This window comes from Otolemur garnettii, unplaced genomic scaffold, assembly GCF_000181295.1.
Source record: "Otolemur garnettii isolate 467f Iridium unplaced genomic scaffold, OtoGar3 scaffold00053, whole genome shotgun sequence".
Classification (NCBI taxonomy): Eukaryota; Metazoa; Chordata; class Mammalia; order Primates; family Galagidae; genus Otolemur; species Otolemur garnettii.
This window is the reverse complement of record NW_003852448.1, coordinates 1,559,631-1,578,559: the sequence shown is the minus strand read 5'-3', so window position 1 is coordinate 1,578,559 and position 18,929 is coordinate 1,559,631. Positions and strand designations below refer to the sequence as shown.

General features: G+C 42.6%; 1 pseudogene; it reads right to left on the bottom strand.

Moving 5' to 3' along the window:
* Positions 1–1,791: 1,791 nt before the first annotated feature.
* Positions 1,792–18,929, bottom strand: part of LOC100963204 — a 178,265-nt pseudogene continuing 161,127 nt past the window's right edge.

Below are 18,929 nucleotides of genomic sequence, written 5' to 3'. Positions count from 1 at the left end.
CCTGAGGTGTACAGTGAAGGTTTCTTGAGACTCTATGGCATGTGATATCACAGACTGAAGGTCGAAAGAGATAAGAGAATGTATTAAAGAGATTTGTAAAAATGTAAACCAATGCCACTCTTCTGTTTTGGAAAATACAGCTGTTTTTCATAAAAATCTCAAGTAAGGGGCTCATTACTATTTTAAAATAAACTTATTTTAAAATTTTTCCTGTTTTAATTTTTTGGCAGTTTTTGGCCAGGGCTGGGTTTGAACCCACCACCTCTGGCATATGGGGCCGGTGCCCTACTCCTTTGAGCCACAGGCGCCACCCTCCTGTTTTAATTTTAAAGACAATAAATACTGATAGATAAAACCCATATCAACAGAAGTGCCTCAGCAATTTTCACGAGTGATAGGTAGTCATGAGACCATTGTTTGCAACTCACTGTCCTAACCCAGCACAAGACAGGTTCTGAAAACTGGGACAGTGAACAGCAGACTCCCTTCCCTAGTATTCACAGCCATTCCCTCTCTAGAGGATGTACAGCAAAGACCCATCTACACCAAAATTTGGGGATTTTCTTCCCAGTGTCCAGATGGAGATGGCTGTGCCTCTGCATTGATGTTGAATCCTTTTTTTTTTTTTTTTTTTTGAGACCATGTCTCACTCTATAGCCCAGGCTAGAGGGCAGTGACGTCATCATAGGTCATTGCAACCTCAAACTCCTGGGCTGAAGTGATCTTCTTGCCTCAGTCTCCCAAATAGCTAGGATTACAGGCATGAGCTGCCACACCCAGCCTTGAATCTTGATTTAAAACCTCAGTAGCTTCATACCTAGTCTGCCTTTCAGATCCTCAGCTGCACTTATACCCAGGACCTCCACTTCCACTCAGCCTAAATCTCTGGACACAACTCTGGTTATTTTAATGAGTATCTGTTCTCTCTCGGTAGGAATGATACAAACAGGGAGGGAACACTGTAGGCCTGAAAGGCGAATCCAGGGCTGCTGCCTGGGAGTGGTCACTGGCTTGGGGCTCGTCTCTGGCCAGGACCTGGGGCCCATCGGGACCCTCCTATGGTCATATCTAGATTCATCACGGACTAAGCCACCTCCTTGTGGGCCCTGGGGTCATCTGAGTAGGGCTGTTTGTGTCTAAGGCTGTGTGGGCAATTGTAGGAACGACTTGCTCACATGACTGCTTGGCCGTCCTCCCGGCTGGCCTTCTTGAGCTCTTTTTTCCTCTTTCTTTATTGCAACACACAATGTATGAACACACAGCAGAAAACCATAGGGATCTCTTGGGCCTCCAGAAACAGCAAGGGAGGAAGAGGTCCCAGAAACATTTCTTTTTTTTTTGGAAACATTTCTTAAAAGTACAGGACACATCAGGACTCAGACCAGAGAGTTGGAAGGCAGGCCAGAGCCAGCAGAGAGATGGACTACAGGCTCCTTCTCTCTCCCCAGAACCACAACAACAGCAGAGAGCTCTCCATCAGCAGCCAGTGCGCATGGCAGGATGCTGCCCCACGGGGAAGTCTGCACAGAGAGCACTCCCCTCCGGAGGGAGAGAAGCACAGTGCAGGTGGTAACTAAAACCTCCTTCCTACTTGTTCTCTTGAGGGTGACAACTGAGGAAAAGGTAAATAGCTTCCATGTCACTCTGACCACTTCCCCAGCTGCACTGGATCCAGATGCCTCCACCATGTGGCATCTACCAAAGCCTGTCCCAGCTCAGATCCTGACCAGACCTCGAGGTGCCCAAAGTTCATAGGAGGATAGGAATAGGCTGGTGAAACCAAACAGATCATTATTTGCAGTGATCAGTGGGGCTGTGGCTTGCTGCTAATTTGTCTCCAGCCTGCTCTTTCAGCTGCATGGCCAGGTGCAAGGCCTCAGTGACATCTTGCAGGGCTGAGAAGTACTTGGCTTGTTGTGCCAGGGTAGATTCTGCTTGGTTCACAAAGGTTTCCAGGTTGCAGTCCAGCTGCTTGGTCATTTTAGACAGCCCAAGCCAGGCTGGTCCATGATGTATAACTTCCTCAAGCTCTTTCTACAGCCTTCTCCTCCAGCTCCATGATCTGAGTCATGGATTCGTTGAAGCTGGACATTTGGGAAGACAGTTATTCCTCCTCCTTGGAGAAGTTGCCTGTCATCATGGTCTCATTAGAGCTGGTTTTCATCTCTCTGTTTCCATTTGAGTTGGCTGCTCTCCCCTGGGCCCATTGTGGGGGCTCATCTCCTTGGCCCTGTCTGCATATCTCAGTGTGTTTAAAGCATATTCAAAGATGCTTACGTCTGGTGAGATCATGGCAATCATGGGAGTCCTTGAGTTCTCCCTGATAAATGAGTCCTTCAACACCTGTGCCAGATTGCTGTCATGGAGTGGGTTGTGAGCCTTGCTCTGTCTCAGGGCCCTGATTTACTCCTTTGGTGCCAGGAGACTCTTACGATTTCTGTACCCTCTACTTGGGTCTGCTGGTCAGCACTGGAAGGGTCTGCACCGTGCTGATTCCCTGCCAGATCCAAAGAGAACTTGTCATGCATTTTCCCTTTGGCTTGAAGAAGAATCTAGAAGCAGGCATGGGAACAGGAGGAGGTTGAGTTAGCAAATATCTGCCCAGAGGTTCTGCAGGTGCTGCCCATGTTGGCCATCCTGATGACATCTCCAGCAAAGTTAACCAGGTACTCCCGCAGCCTCACCACCTGCACCTGCTGCTTGCCGACTTCTAGCACGTGAAGCTTGGCCTTCTTGTTGAGTAGGTCAAACAGTTCCCATTGTAGATCTGAAGAAATGTCACACAGACTTACAGACCCCATTGTTGGTAGCAGGGCTGATTCTTCAGCAGGAAGGCCTCCCAGGATGTCGTGGTGTACATTCCTTTGGATGTGTTCTGGGCTTTCCCAGAGAGGTCTCTGTCCACAGTGTGTGTCTTGCTGCCTTCCATCCAGCCATATGCAAACAAGTTGCTTTTGAACCTTGAACCTGTACCAGTGTGACCTTGCTGTAAACCTGTAGATGACTTCATTCAAAGCCATTTGATCAAATGCAAAGGCAAATCAGAAGGCCTGGCTCCCCACATGCTATGTTAACTCCACTAGTGTGGTTTAATGTACCAAGAAGAGACACTTGCTAGGAATGGAAATCACATCAATATTTTTCTTGGCCAATTCTTCCTTGTTCAGTGGGCATTTCCTAACACAGACACATATGCTGTGCTCTTCAATACTATCAGTCGTAGTAAGTGGGTGACATTCCAAAGTAGTCTGAAATTATTTAATCATTTCAGCAAATTCCTTTATTTGCCTTTAATAAAGGCAAACTTGCTTTATTCTCATTTTTGTGTTCTGGGCCCTCTTCTCATTTCTTGTTCTTTTTTTCTCCACTTCCTAATCATTTAGGTAAATTCACATACTCTCTTTATTCTTATTTCTGTGTTCTGGGTCCTCTTCTCTTCTCATTTCTTGTTCTTTTTTCCCTCCACTTCCTGAGTCCCCAGCATTTGCAGAAGAGCTGTCTGGAATGGGATGCCCTTGCTCTTTGCGCCTGATCACCCTCGACGGTATTCCAGGCACTGCTGGGCAGAAGGGCCTGGGATGGGGGCTTAAAAGAGCTACAGATCCATCTGGTGATGCAGAACTGAGACAGTGGACATGCAGGTGGAGTGGCTCAGAAGATCTCTTGCTCTCTCAGCTATACAAAGTCTTAATGCCCCGTCTACCGCCACAGTTCAATATTCCTCCAACTTTTAAAGGGATATTCTAACCCCTGGGGTTTTCAGTTTCAGAGTTCCACCTTTCCACCTCATCACACCTGGTGGCAAACAAGTGTCAAGGTCCACCTGGTCCAGGATAGGGGACCCGACTGTCTTGCAAAACACGTCCAGGGCCAGTCTGGCAGAGCCCCAGATGATGGTCCTGAGGAGCCGCAAAGCTATCAGGGTTCCAGCTTTTCTCAGCCATGGGACCTCCGTGGGTGGGACAGTGGCCCCTTTCATGGCACTCTGGACAGCTGAGTGCAGGGTCATGTGAAGCTGAAAGCCCCTGCAACCTGGACCTGGGTGGGAGATAAAGGACCCAGCTCAGGGTTTACACACCATCTCCAACCCATGGCCAAGCAGTTACCAGCGGTGAAATCCTTCTCCATTACAGAGGAATGGTCCTGAGTCCAGAGCATCCTGTCCAGGAGAAGAAAATTTAAAAGGCCACAGAAAGACCTTTATTTATTTATGCATTTATTTTAGGAAAGACCTTTAAATTCAAAAGAGCTGGTCAAGGTGAGGCTGAACCATTGGCTATGGGAACTTGACTTTAAAGGCCATAGAAACCTTCAGTAACTTTCAGAGCAGAAGATGCTGTGTGCTACAACTAGAAACAACCCTGCAATATCAGTTTTTCTATCTCCAGCCTTCTTTAACAGATATTTTATATATATCTCTGGACTCATTTAAAAAGTGGTCCTTGCAACTTGGCTTTTCAATGTCCAGTGTAGATTTCAAGCACCCATGACCACTTACAGTGCTAATCGATACTAACTATCTTACATTAAATAAAATATTAACCATATCAAAGAGTAATCTTCACATTGTAAAAGCAAGTTCTAGTTAAAAACTCTAAGGACAGCTAATGAAAACCTGATGTGTGTGTTTAAGATCAAGGCGCAGTCAAGTGCGCCTAGGTTTAATCCACAGGAAATGTGAAGGAAATGGCCTAAGAATCTCTAACAGGCATTCCTAGATCCCATGAAAAGCATTTGGAAACCATTAGAAGAACTGCATCCTGGCAACTTTTTAGTAAGTTTGGGACTTTAGAGTCTCCAGTTTACTAGTTGAGTCTCAAACTTAATTCTTCATGTCCACTATGAAGTCCTCCTATGTCTCATGTTCAATCCTGTTTAAACTTTTTCTACGCAGTTGTGTTTGAGAATGCAGTAGGGGATTTTAACAGCTATGTCACAGTATATACATTGACACAGTATATACATTGGGAGACTCTTTCACCTCACCAAATTACTAATGTTTCAGACATCATTGACAATGACAAAGAAATTGCAGAATGCAGACAGATGGCCGTGCTCTTAGAGGCCAGAAGCTGGAAGAGTAGGCAGTTTATCATAGGCTGCTTTGCAGAGTCAGCACAGCGCTGGGGACTGATAGTTAGACCTGAGGAGCCTGAGAGCAGACACCAGTTTACACAAGAGAAATACTGCACCACGTTCATGAGGTTTCTTAGAAAATGAAAGCTGGCACTGGGTTCTACCTGTTAGATTGAACATTATCCAGTGATGCATAAAGGAGAGAACTGACCTGAGAAGGGCTGACAGAGGGGAGAGAGCTATCTATGCACCAGAAAACAGAGCATCATTCTTATTTAGGATTCACAGATAACAAAATTGCCAGTCACATGACTTCAGGGTGGAGACTTAAGGACAGAGGAATGATGGTTTAATATCAGGACCTAGGAGACAGACTCACAAGCTTGGATCCTGGCTTTGTTACTTTCCAACTTTATAACCTGGGCAAGTTAATTTGAACCAGTTTAACAGGGATAATAGTGATAGTATCATGAGGATTAAGTAGATGTGTATAAAACACTTAGCATAGTGCCTGGCACACAGCACATGCTCACAGAGGTAGTTAGCATGGAGTGACAGGCCAGGCCACTAGGAATGAAGTTCCAAACTCAGCCCATCTCCAAGTATTAAACTATGCTCAGTTCAGCCTCACGATGGGCCAGACGGGAAAGGACACAGTTGATATACAGATGGGTGATAATAGTGGAAGTAGAAGTGACAAGATCACAAACAGATGAGTGTTGGAAACCAGTGGTGAATTCATTGAAGCACACACTCAAACACCAGTCCGAGTGACAGGCTGTCATAGGTTATTTGGGCTCCACAAGGACAGGACTGTTAGCTGTACATAATTTTCTCAGCCTTACCCACAAGCCACCAGCGTAGTTCACAGAACCCAGAACAGTATCAGGAGACTTCAACTCTTTTGAGCTCTGTGCCATCTTTCAGCTCATTTGACCTCAGACAAGTCATTTAACCTTTCTAACCAACTAACCATCTGCTTAGTACACTTTGTTAAGAATATAGAGACGATGATATATGAAAGTATTTGGGAGGAAATACAGGATCAGAACTATACTTCTAAGGTTTAGTAAGTGGTGAATAAATATTATTTGAATTGAACTGTATAATTTGCAGAATAAACACAAATAGAAGTAGATAGTATATATGTATATTTATGTAGCCAGAGCTTCAGACATAGAAGCAGGTAGATGCCCTGGATTCCAGATCCAGTTCTGACATTAACTGGCTTTGTGACTTTTTAAGTAAGTCAGTTAACCCTTTTCAGTTTCCTCAGTTGAAGAACACAGATAATAAATTCTTAACTCTCTGTGCTATTTTGGGAGTCAAATATACATGAATGAACACTTTATGATACTCTTTAAAGAAATACAAGGGTGAGTAATTTGTATCAGTAGGATATTAATGAGTAAAATTGTCCCTTTTGTTGCTGATTTGGAACTCATTTTCCTCCTCCTGGAGGTTTTTTAAGTTTTACCCTATACCACCTTTTATATCTTTAAATGTGGCCCTTTGATCAAAACCAGCCTGACAAACATTTCTTTCCCAAGTCTGCAACTCTGCTTTCTTTTGAGAACATCTGGTTAAAAAGGAAAAAGAAAAAAAAGAGGAGCATGGCAGGAGCTATAATAGGCTAGTGCTATAGCAACCTGACATAAAAAGCCGTTCAACAAATTCAACATGATTGATGAGAGAGTCTCTTAATTTAACTGTGCAGAGAGAGACTGAAATGCCTTGGTTGGTTGTCACTGTCTTCAAAGAAAAGCCGTTTTTTATAAGAGCTATCGTGTTCATTATTATAATTAATAATGTGGTCTACTGCTAAGCTTTAATGTCCCTGTTTTTATAGGGAGAGAAGTTTGCCAAAACTAGAAACCATGCATTTAATATTTTTTGCAACTGTTTATTGAAATAAAATTATCCAAACATAATCCATTCACATCCTCTGTAGGAAATAGTACTCCATGGATATTAGTTACTGAATGTTTTATTTCCAGAGTTTTTAAAAACACATTTTATTTTCCCCTTTTAGTGAAAATACATTTTTTTTGAGACAGAGTCTCATTTTGTCGCCCTCCGTAGAGTGCCATGTGTTATAGGTCACAGCAACCTCAAACTCTTGGGCTTAAGAGATTCTCTTGCCTCAGCCTCCCGAGTAGCTGGGACTACAGGCACCCGTCACAATGCCTGGCTATTTTTTGTTGCAATTCTCATTGCTGTTTTAGCTGGCCAGGGCTGGGCTCCAACTGGCCACCCTCCGTACATGTGGCTGGCGTCCTACCCACTGAGCCACAGGCGCTGCCCCTGAAAATACTTTTATGTAGCTTTCACTCTTACTGCAGAGAGAAAGTTTAAAGTTTCTCTCAAATCCCTCAAAATCATTTCTTAGAATTATTTGGACTTTAAAAAATTCCAAGTAAGGAAATGTCACTATTTCTTAGCTTTTATGTGCATGCAGTTTGAACTGTTTTCTCAAATGTGAAATGTATCTGTTGATACAGAGGATGAAATGAATTTGAGATGAGTATCAAGATGCTTCTCAGGAGAAGTGGGGCTCATTGTTCCCCACTGCAGTGTTCTCTCTCAGCCTGAACCAATAATTTTCTCTGCATATTTTAGCAAAGTGGCATGAATGATGCAAAGCACAGCATGGACCTAAGTCTGGAAGAAGTCTCTCCTTATGCACAGTTTATCCTGTGCTGAGGGTGAGACAATAATCTCCTGCAGCGCGGGTGCCCAGGGGTCCTTCTCCCTAGTCTCAGCCAGGGATGGGGACGGGTCAGTCGTCCCACTGGCTGTTGCTTTGTTTTGAGATCAGGGCTGTAGGAGGGCCTCTCTTTTCAAGGATGCTTTATGTACTGTCATATCATCCCTCCAGGGAGAGCAAAACTCCTCCTTCAGCAGTGGGGCAAAAATATCCGCCCAGGAATCTCTGATATTGGAAACTCCGATATTGGAAACAGCCATTATGTATATTTCTCTTCCATGTTACCAAAAAAGATTTTCTCAGCCTACCACCTTACTACTTTTAGGAAAAGAAAAATGGCCTGGCCTGGGATGTCTGGGATAAGGGAGAGATGGTGTATTTCCTCAAAATCTACTGCTGCTAGCCAGTGCTTTGCAGGTCTTTTTGGACAACATCATAGGTTGATACTTTTTAATGTAACATATTTAATATATTCATATTCACAGTATTCACATCCCATCACTTGCCATCTGTCCCATGGAAAGAATCTGATATGTGGTTAAATATTTATAGATAACTTTATTCATTTTATTAGTATTTATAATATCAAAAAAAACTGGATATAATCTTCATGTCTAGCCACAGGGAAGAGTACTGTAATATTCTGCCTTCATTAAAAATGGTGTTTTTGTCCAGGCCTGGTGGCTTATACCCGTAATGCTAGTACTCGAGGTGGGTAGATTTCTTGAGCTCAGGAGTCCGAGACCAGTCTGAGCAATAGTGACACCCTGTCTCTACTAAAAATAGAAAAACTAACCAGGTATTGTGGTGTTTTCCTGAAGTCCCAGCTACTTGGGAGGTAGAGGCAGGAGGATCACTTGAGCCCAAGCGTTTAGGTTGCTGTAAGCTAAGATGATACCATGGGACTCTAGCCTGGGACAATAGAATGAGACTCTGTCTCAAAACAAACAAACAAAAAATGCTGTTTTCAAGTTTAAGGATGGGCAAAAAGCTTTCCATACAATGTTAAATGCAAAAGCCAACAAAACAAAACAGTAACCTGACTGAACATCCAGTATGAACTCGGGTTAATGCCTATCTGTTCATATCTGGTCCACAGGGAAAATGAAAATGAAATACACCAAAATGTTACCAGTCACTTTCTCCAGGTGATGGAGTGGTAGGAGGATCTTTGTTTTCTTTTATACACTTATTTGCATTTCCCAATTTCTCTACAGTTATCATGTATTATTTTATAATCAGGAATAAAAAACTTCAAAAAAACGCATTCTTATTATAAACATTTGGAAATTACTAAAGTTTGCTATGGTTTGGATACTTGTCTCCCAAAGCTCATGTTCAAGTGTTAGCTCCCATAGGAGCTGGTTATTAATAAGAGCCTGGCGCCCACCCCTGCTTCCTCCGGTCTGTGAGCCCTGCGTACTCACTTCCACGGCTGCCACGAGTGGAAGCAGCCTGAGGGCCTCACCAGGTGCTCAATCTTGAACCTTCTAGCTATCAGAATTGTGAAAATACCCAGCCTCAAGTATTCTGTTATAGCAGCATAAAACAGACTAAGATAGTATAATAAAAACAAAATAAAATTTTCCATGCTCTCACTGTACAGAATTAATAGTCTTTTTAAAAAAAATGTATTTTCTTCTGATCTCTTTTTCACACTGCATAGTTATTTGACTTTTTTCATGTGACTATAAATTGTTGAGTCCACCTACCATGGCTGAGCGTGGACACAGGGTGTGAGATGACAGATGTAGATTTTAGTTCCTTCCAGCCTCCGTGGTTCCCAGGGGGTCTGCAGCGCAAGCCACTCACCTCGCTGCACATTGCTCTAGAGTTCCAGACCAAGTGGTGTGCTGGTGATTATTTTGATACGATATAGCCTCAAACAGAAGCCAACTAATTTAATTGCTATTCAACTAAGAAATAGCACTAGCTGTTTTAATTCTGGACTTTCTGAGTTATGGTACTACATTTATTTCATAGTAGATTTTAAGTGATAGGGATTTTTCAAAGATTATTTTGGTTTTAAGCAGTTTTCATCCTGGGCACTGACCTGCAGCAGTGAGCTGCAGCAAGGTCTCCTGGAGGTGGCCTTGGGTAACAGCTCCTGCCAGGAGGCTCTGTGCTCAGGGCAATCCTCCACCTTCACTACATGCCCAATCCTTAAACACAGTTATGGCTACAGGCCCTGGATTTCCCGCAGCCTAAAGAGAGCAGAGAAAAAAAAAAAAAAACACCTGAACTCTGTTTAGGATTCAGGTTCAAGACACGTCTGTGGGGTTGGTGACAGCGGACTTCGGGGAAGACAGGAGCACCCTGAGAAAGCCACCAATAAGGAAGCCAGGAGACAGGGTGGGTCAGATCAGGGACAAGGCTCTGGAGCTGGAGGGGGCCGGAGGGGTCTGGGCCAGATACGTTTGTGCATGTGTGTACATGAGACGCGTGTGTGTCTGCATGCACCCACGTGCAAGGATGCATGGACTCGGGACTTTCCCCTGCCCCCCAGATGACCTGGATTGTTGTGAAGAAGAGGGAATCAACACAAAGGAACGAACTGGACTCCCAGGAGCATAATCTGCAGGACGAGTCTCTCCCGGGGCAGGAGTGATAAAGGAGCACGCAGTTTCCGTGCTGGCTAGAGAGAGAGAACATCACTGGCCACCCTGGGGGAGTGGCAGCCTAGAGCGTGAGGGCCAGGAACAGCGGGTGTGAGAATTCAAGGTGAAGTGGGGCTGTGGAGGCATCTAGGAAGACCAGCTGGAGACCCCGGGATAGCAGAAGGCAGGGGTTGGGATGGGGTAGTGGCCTTTGACCAGCAGAGATGGGCACCACCAGGGCCATGCCAGACGAGGGGGCTGAAATATGACAGGACAGGATGCCCAGAAGGGCAGGTGGCCATTTGGATCACAGGGTACAGACACCCTCAAACCACACTCACCTCCAACACACATCATGTGCACACGTTCTCATGTTAACATCACACCTGTCCATTTTCTCACACATACTCACACCCACACACAACACAAACACAAACCTAAAAAGACAGCATGGGAAGATGGTTATATTCCAGCAAAGCAAACGTGTCTAGAATGTAGATATGAACATGCCCGATGGGTCCAGGGCGTCGTAGGAAGACAGCAATGAAAACTTTAGAACTGGACTCATGGGTGCAGGCTTTTGACATTTCTATTTGGAAAAATTACTGTGAATGCATCTGTATTTACAGTCACACACTGCAGACACACTTAGTTCAGCGTGTGTCTATAGGCATAGATATCCATGCCTGTATCTATACACACATACAAGGAGGTCAGTGCTGTGATTTCCTTCCACCCTGACTCCCGCCCATCTCCAGGTAGGACTGAGTGCTCAGTCTCCAGCTTCTGAGCATGTTGGGGACTAACAGCTGTTAGCTGAGTCCCTCTTACCCTCAGGCTGAAGAGAGCCACTTACCCAAGGTTATTGTGTTTCTCCAAATATTATATCTTGAGTATTAACCCCCAAGGTAGTAGTATTAGGAGGTGAGGGCCTTTGGGAAGTAATTAGGCAGGAGGATGGAACCCTCGTGAAAGGGATTAGTGCCTTTATATAGTAAAAGAGGCCAAGGGAGCTTGTTTGCCCTTTCCACCACACAAGGACACAGCTACCTGGTGCTCTCCCTGAGAAATGGGCTCTCACCAGACACTAGGTCTGCTAGGGCCTTGATCTTGGACTTCTCAGCCTCCAGAACTGTGAGAAATAAAGTTCTGTTGTTTATAAGCCACCTAGTCTATGGCAGTTTTTTTACACTATCCAAACAGACTAAGACCCCCCCTTTCCCAGTAATTTCTTGGCAGAGAGAGACAAAGACTGGCATTCCTGTCCCCTTTGGCATTCCATCTGGAGAGCACCTCATGGGATCCACTAAGGCCCTTGTTTTTGCTGCATTGTGGTTCAGTTTCCTTCCCTGCCATCATTAATCCTTGGGCCTCTCCCCAGTGCACTTCACGCTCACAAATCTCTGTCTCAGAGCATGTTTCCTGCAGAACCTGGTCTGCAACAGTTGCTACCAGAAGTGGTTCAAGGAAGCAGGAACAAAAATGGGATTTGTGAGCTAGAGCATGTGCTGACTAGCCAGCAATGAGGTCCCTGTCACTGCTGGCAGTAGCCCCTGCCATGTGGTGGCAGTGTTAGTTGCTAGTGGTGCTGAACTTGGATGGGATATTGGTGGAAGGGAATGCATCATTGGTTACCAGGTATCAGGCGTTTGAGAGGTTGGAAGTACAAATTACAAGAACTATGAAACTGGATGGCTGTTGTTGAAAGCAATCAAAGCTAAATTTGCAGGAAGACAGTGAAAAGTGATCAGATTAGTGTCCTATTGCCCCATAACATGCTGCCACGTACATGGTGGCCTGAAACAACACAAATTTATTATCTTACAGTTATGGAGGTTAGAAGTGTGAAATGGGTTTCAGTGGGTTAAAATCAAGGTGTTGGCAAAGATGTGTTCTTTCTGGAGACTGTGAGGTATGGACTATTCCAATTTCAGAGGCCACAGGTATTTTCTGGCTTGTGGTCTCACCCAGCAATCAGACCACTATAGCCTCTGCTCCTCTCATCCAGTCTCCTCCTCTGACTCTGACCCTCCTGCTTCCCCTTCATCAAGACCCTTGAGATTGCACTGGGCCCACTCAGATAATCCAGACTAATCTCCCATTTCAAAATCTATAACATCTCAACACCCATAATTCTCTTTCCCACAGGTTTTGAAGTTTAGGATTTAGACATTTAATTAATGATTAAGGATCAATCAATTAATTGATGATCATCAATTAAAATTAATAGGGAACATTGGGCCTTCTTGGTAGTATACAAAGAAATTCTCATGCCTGTCATCTCAGTTACTTGGAAGACTGAGGCAAGAGTATCCCTTGAGCCCAAGAGTTTGAGGTTGCTTTGAGCTATGATGCCACAGTTCTACCCAGGATGACAGAGTGAGACTATCTCAAAAAAATACAATTAAAAAAAAATTCTCATCTCCTATAGTTGGAAGACAGGAAAAACTGAATAGGCTTAGGCCTACCTAGCATCAAAAATGATCAGAGCTCCCAAGGAGGCTGACTTCTCAGTCCTGACAGATCTACTCTACCCAGGCCGGGCTGCAGTTGGGAGGGAGGGTGATAGAGTCTAGAGATACCTGAGTTGCAACAGTGGGTAATCTCAAATTCTTAGGTTCCTCTGAGCCCTCCTGTTCTGCACATGCGGCCACCCTTCTCTGTTTTAGGCCACTGCTGTATCTCCTTTATCTGAAGAAGACACAGAGGCCTTTCCATGCAAGACAACACATGCTGCTCTTGGTGTCTGACCCCATCTTTCTCCCTGGCCCCCAGTGACCCTACTAGAGTCAATCACAATCTAACCTCCCTGGGGAAGTGCTATATCTCTTAAGAGAGGAAAAGAATTATACTTCAAAGGAGCTGCAGGATGTAGTCAACACAGATTATTTGGAGCCAAGAGCACATGAATAGCTCTGTGTCCTGAGGGTGATTGTTGAAAGGGAGGGGGGAAGCGGGTTATAACAGTTAGATAAGGAAGAGTTTATCCCGAGATGGTGCTAAACCCTGCTTCACCCTTTCAAAGGCAGCACTGGAACGCTTGTAGAAAGCAAAGTCCCACATTAAACAACCTGGAAAGGCCAAAATCATCATGGCAGACGGTGGAAGAAGAGGTGGGGGCTGAAATGCCACCAAACGGCTGTGCTCCAAGGGAGGGCCCAGAGGACACGCCACACACACAGGGGCAAGGCAGCTCAGAGGTGGCCACCTTCTGCAGGCCAGGGCAGTGACAGGAGATGCTCCCTGAGGGCAATGGCAATGACAATATCTCAAAATAAGAGAGGCCAAATGGTGGTGCTTCTGCGACAGAAGAAAGTGGATGACATTATCAGAAGCAACAAGACATTATCAGACTTGTAGGGGGCTATGCAGGTGGTTCCCTGAACATGGTGTCCCTCAGGGACAATAGGCAGTGAGGTTTTCTCAGTCTGTACAACCAGAAAGAATAAGGGTGTATGATCAGGAAACTGAAGGCAGCCATCCAAATAGAAAGCCATAAGCCCTTGCCCGGTTTCCAGATCACAGTCGGTTTTAAAGCCATAGTCCATTGACTGGACAAGAGCTTGGATCCCCTGGAGCAAGGACAGTGCAATAGCAAGAACACAGAGTAGTGGGTCTCCTGGGTCTCCCGCAAAGAGGCCCAGGTCCATTTACTCAAGTAACTGTACACGGTGAAAAAGGCTGCCAAATACTTCAAGGATTGTGGGGCCCAGGGTCTGAGCAAACCCTAAAACCTCATGGTACTCCTATTAGACTGGAGCTTAAGAAATAAGGAGGTCCAGATCATAGTGAGCTAGGTCCACACACCTGCCAGTGGTCATTTCTCAAGTCTCAAATTGTTTAATTACAGAGAACATAGATGGCAACATTGGTTCTTGAGCTTGTGGGTAAGGGCTATAAAAGTGTGCTGGCTAGGCTGAGCGGAAAACCTCTGAAACCAGCCCCACACCCCTCATCCTCCACCATCACACACACACACTCTGGCCAAAATAATACCACAGTTTGTAGAAAAAGTAGGGGTTAGTGCCACACTCAAACACCTAAAGGATACAGGGTGGTAGATCTTTTCTCTATTTAATTCACCACTTTGAGAAGGGTAAATGAATTCTGCCATCCGTAGATTAAGGCAACTTTGTAGAGAACATTAGTACCTCGCTTTAACCGGTGGTGACTTTTCCTCGTCTTGCTATTGGTTAATTTTTATAGGTTAAATATCACTATCTCATACTGTTTACGTAATTTATTAATGTTGACTACATTCTGGTTGCTACACCACTGAATTTCAGACTACAGGGAAATTGAGCCATGTGGTCTCATTAAAATCAAATTTGACATGATATCCTCATATAGACTAGAAAGATTTATAAGTGCTTTCTTGTAATCTGTTCCACCTTCACATTTTAAAAAACAGAAATTTTCATTTTCTTCAAAGTGGCTATTTTCAGTTTTACTTGGAGACATAACACTAATTTATATTCTAGAAAAAGCTGTCTAATCAGATGCTATCATAATTATGGAAATGAAAACAATAAGAGTAACTAACTCTTAAGAAAAACTGTGGGCTCAGAGGATGCAAGGAGCTGAGAACTAAAGAGAAGAGAAAATGGCCCATTATTTCTTTTTTTTTTTTTCATTTTTTTGAGACAGAGTCACACTTTATATCACCCTGGGTAGGGTGCCATGGCATCATCATAGCTCACAACCAACCTCCATCTCTTGGGCTCAAGTGATCCTCTTGCCTCAGTCTTCTGAGTAGCTGCGACTACAGATGCCCACCATGATGCCTGAGTAGTTTTTCTATTTTTATTAGAGACAAGGTCTCACTCTTGCTGACTGGTCTTGAACTCCTGAGCTCAAGTGATCCACCACTTTAGCCTGCCAGAGTGCTAGGATTACGGTGTGAGCCACCACACTGGTCGAGGCCCATCACATTTCAATTTTTAAAAACATTAGATTTTAATTAGAAAAATTAATCTCTCAATTTATTCTTTTGGGGAAAAAAAGCCCTCAAAAATCTTTTAAAGAAATCTGTACTGATTTGATATTAATTTTCTTATGTAGGACATAGAACTGTGGTGATGAGCTATCACTTTGGAGAGAGCAGACCCAGATTTGAACCTAAGCTATACTATGTCTTACATCAGGCAAGACACTTAAATTTTATGGTTCTCAGTTTTTCCACCTAAAAAATGGAACTGACTACTCACACTACCTTCATCATAGGATTAAATGAGGTTATATTTGTAAATACTTAGCACAATGTCTGTACATAATAAATGTTCAGTAAAGGTCAACTGTGGTTGATGAAATTATTCTTGTAATAACAATGACTCTGTAAATACCTTTCAGCTAAATATAGGAACTCAAGTATTTTTATTGTAATTATTAAAAATTACATCATCACTCTCTGACTCGTGGGAAAATTTGCGGAAGTAAACTTTCTTTTTTTTTTTTTGCAGTTTTTGGCCAGGGCTGGGTCCAGCCCACCTCTAGTATATGGGGCCGGTGCCCTACTCCTTTGATCCACAGGTGCTATCCCAGAAGTAAACTTTATAATGCAGGACTTAAAGAGGTTATATGAGAAGAGTAGGAATTCTTGGCTAAAAAAAAATTGAGTAGTTGAGGCATTAGAATTTATTTTTCTTATAAAGTATTCTAATTGGTCACCTTACAAACTTTAGCACAGTCTTTTCAATATTTTCATCTTGGGTGCTATGGCTTTCAATTTTATATATAATATTACTGAAGCCAATAGGAAATAAGATTTAAGAAAGTTTTGCTTAGAAGATAGTATTTCCACTCATGGAGAATGGAAATGTATCTTGAGTGAGCAAAAATCTTTATGCCTAAAGATTGAGGGCTAAATTAGATAACTAAAAAGAAACTATTACGACGTACAACTTAAACATAGAACAATGCAAAAACAAATAGCCACCACCCAGGTCAAGAGATGTAATTATTACCTGGGAAACCTCAGAACAAGAAAGAGGACATTGCCAGCACCCCAGAGCCTCTGTGTGCCCTTCCCAACCATAACACACTGTATTTCCTCCTGGGGAAGACTACTAGTTTGATTTTTGTTCTTTTCAGTGGGGGCGGGGATGGGGTGGAAAGGTTGATGGATATAATCTAGTTGGCCATTTCTGGAAATGGAAGCCCTAGGTGACTTCTAGAGATTCCTCTTAATCTTCATTCAGCAATGAACTCAACAGTACAAGTCAGTATGAGGAGACTCTGGTACAGTCTCTGATGCGGTAGGAGAGGGCTGTGTGGGATTCAAGGACAAGGATGTCTACTGAGCGTTAGACAAATCCAGCTGACCTGAAAGAAATAACCTGAACACTTAGTATGTAATATTCAGAACTATCCCCCAGATAAAGTCTAGCAAAGAGGAGTTACTCTTCCCTTGAAACTTTCTGAAATTAATAAAACCTCCTTCCTGCCCCTCCTCAAATCTCCCTCCCTCAGCAATTCTTCAGGAAGTCCTAGCAACTTAGTGCATTTTACTTCTGAATTTCAAATTCCATTATAAACAAACACCCCTTTTCCTATTGAATTTGCCCTAGTTCGCTGGAAGCTCTGAATGATTCTTGGCTTCTCTGCATCAATCTCAGAGTGATCTCTTTCTTTTCCCTTTGGAGCTTTTTAAAACAAGTCGGCATAACTGTGTCCACTTGCTCCTTTAGCATAAAGTCCTCATTCTAATCTTTAAGCAACTCAATGATCTTGGAAATGTTTTCTTTAGACTTTTGTTGACTATTTTTAAAGCAAGTAAAAACAAGCAATTCAAATATTTAGCTTATTTTTATTAACGAGAAGAACCAGAAAAAAACAACTCTTCTTTCCTGAGAGGTAAAGGTCTATCTGACAATAACATTATGGTTTTACACATAATTCCTTAAAATATAAGACTGGCCTTTCTTTGGAGACTCACATACTCAAAGCCACCAGCATTCAAACTGAATTATGTGAAAGGCAATGTACATTTCCTTCTGGCCAAGATCAATAGAATAACATGCACAAAAGCAAAACTGTATCCATGTAGACCGAAAAAAAAAAAAAAAGAGGTTTCAGGGGATTTTGAAACGTTAGATGTTCTGTTTTTGTTGCAAATACCATTCTTTATTAGGCAAAGGGCCACATATATCTTTGCAGTAGTTGCATAAGATCATAGGTAATGGTGAGTATTTGTCAATTCTATGATACTTTGCATAAGAAAAGAAAAACTATTGCTTGGATATGTCCAAGGGTCTATAACAGGAATTTTCATAAGAGTTTCTCCTGAGATAAGAAGTCAGATTTGCAAAGGCACACAAATGTTCACTACAATATTTGTGTAAAATAATAAATTCTGGAAGCAATTTAAAAATCCATTAATACAGAATTGATTAAATAAACTATCGTCTGGCCACATATTAGAATACTGTGTAACTCTTGAACAGATAATATATGTCTATATTCACAGGCAGGGAAAGATCTATGTGACATGTTGATTTCAATGCAGATTATGAAATAATACATATAATTTTATTTGTTAGAAACTGTGTGCTTGCTTATGTAACTTTGAAACAATCTGTAGAAAAACAAAGCATATAAACAAAATGTGTACTCCCTAATATCCTGAAATTAAAAAATAATAAATAAAATAAAATAAATTATGTCCTTCTTTGTAGGCATGTTCATGCATAAAGAGATGCTTAGAAAGATCTCACCCCAAAATGTTCAAGATGCCTAACTTTATCTGATGAAGTTAGAAGTCATCTTTACCTTCCTCATAGTTTTCTGAAGTTCTGTAAGGCTAAAATTAGCTGATTTTTTTGAGACATGGATTTCCACAAGATTAAAATCCATAGAGGAATACCTACGTTGCTTGAATTTTCTCCATGAGCATATAATAGACTTTAAAATATGGAAAAATATAGTAAAACTGCATTTCTTTTAGGAAATAATTATCTGGCCAAATAATGTACTACTTCATTTTATTTCAGTAGTACCAAATGGGCGAGAAAGTAAAGTATGAGGCAGTGATTTCCCACTGGTGTGCCATGGTACCATGACAGGATGTTAGGTGTGCCGTGAAAAGTTTTAAAGATAATCATTACCTTAAAAAAAATCATTTTAAAAATTCTTTAAGGCAGCGGCACCTGTAGCTCAAAGGAGTCGGGCGCCGGCCCCAGATGCCAGAGGTGGTGGGTTCAAACCCAGCCCTGACCAAAAAATGCAAAAAAAAAAAAAAATTATTTAAAAAATCATTGTCTTTAAAATTATTTTCCAAAGAAGTTCAAAGCACAGTAAATATATTCTTTTTTTACTCTTTTTTTTTTTTGATTAACATAATTTAAGTGTGCCATGGAAGTATAGGTTCAGGGAGGCAGAGACAGAACAGGGTGAAAAACACGGGTGTAGGGACTCAGTTGTTTTCAGCTTGGACTCTGGCCTTCTCAGAGAAGTTTCAGTTCTTCAGTTTGGCCTCTAATATTTCCCTGCAGACTTTGGTTTAGGTGGTTCTACCAAAAGTCTTAAAATGTGTATTAAATATGTATAAGATA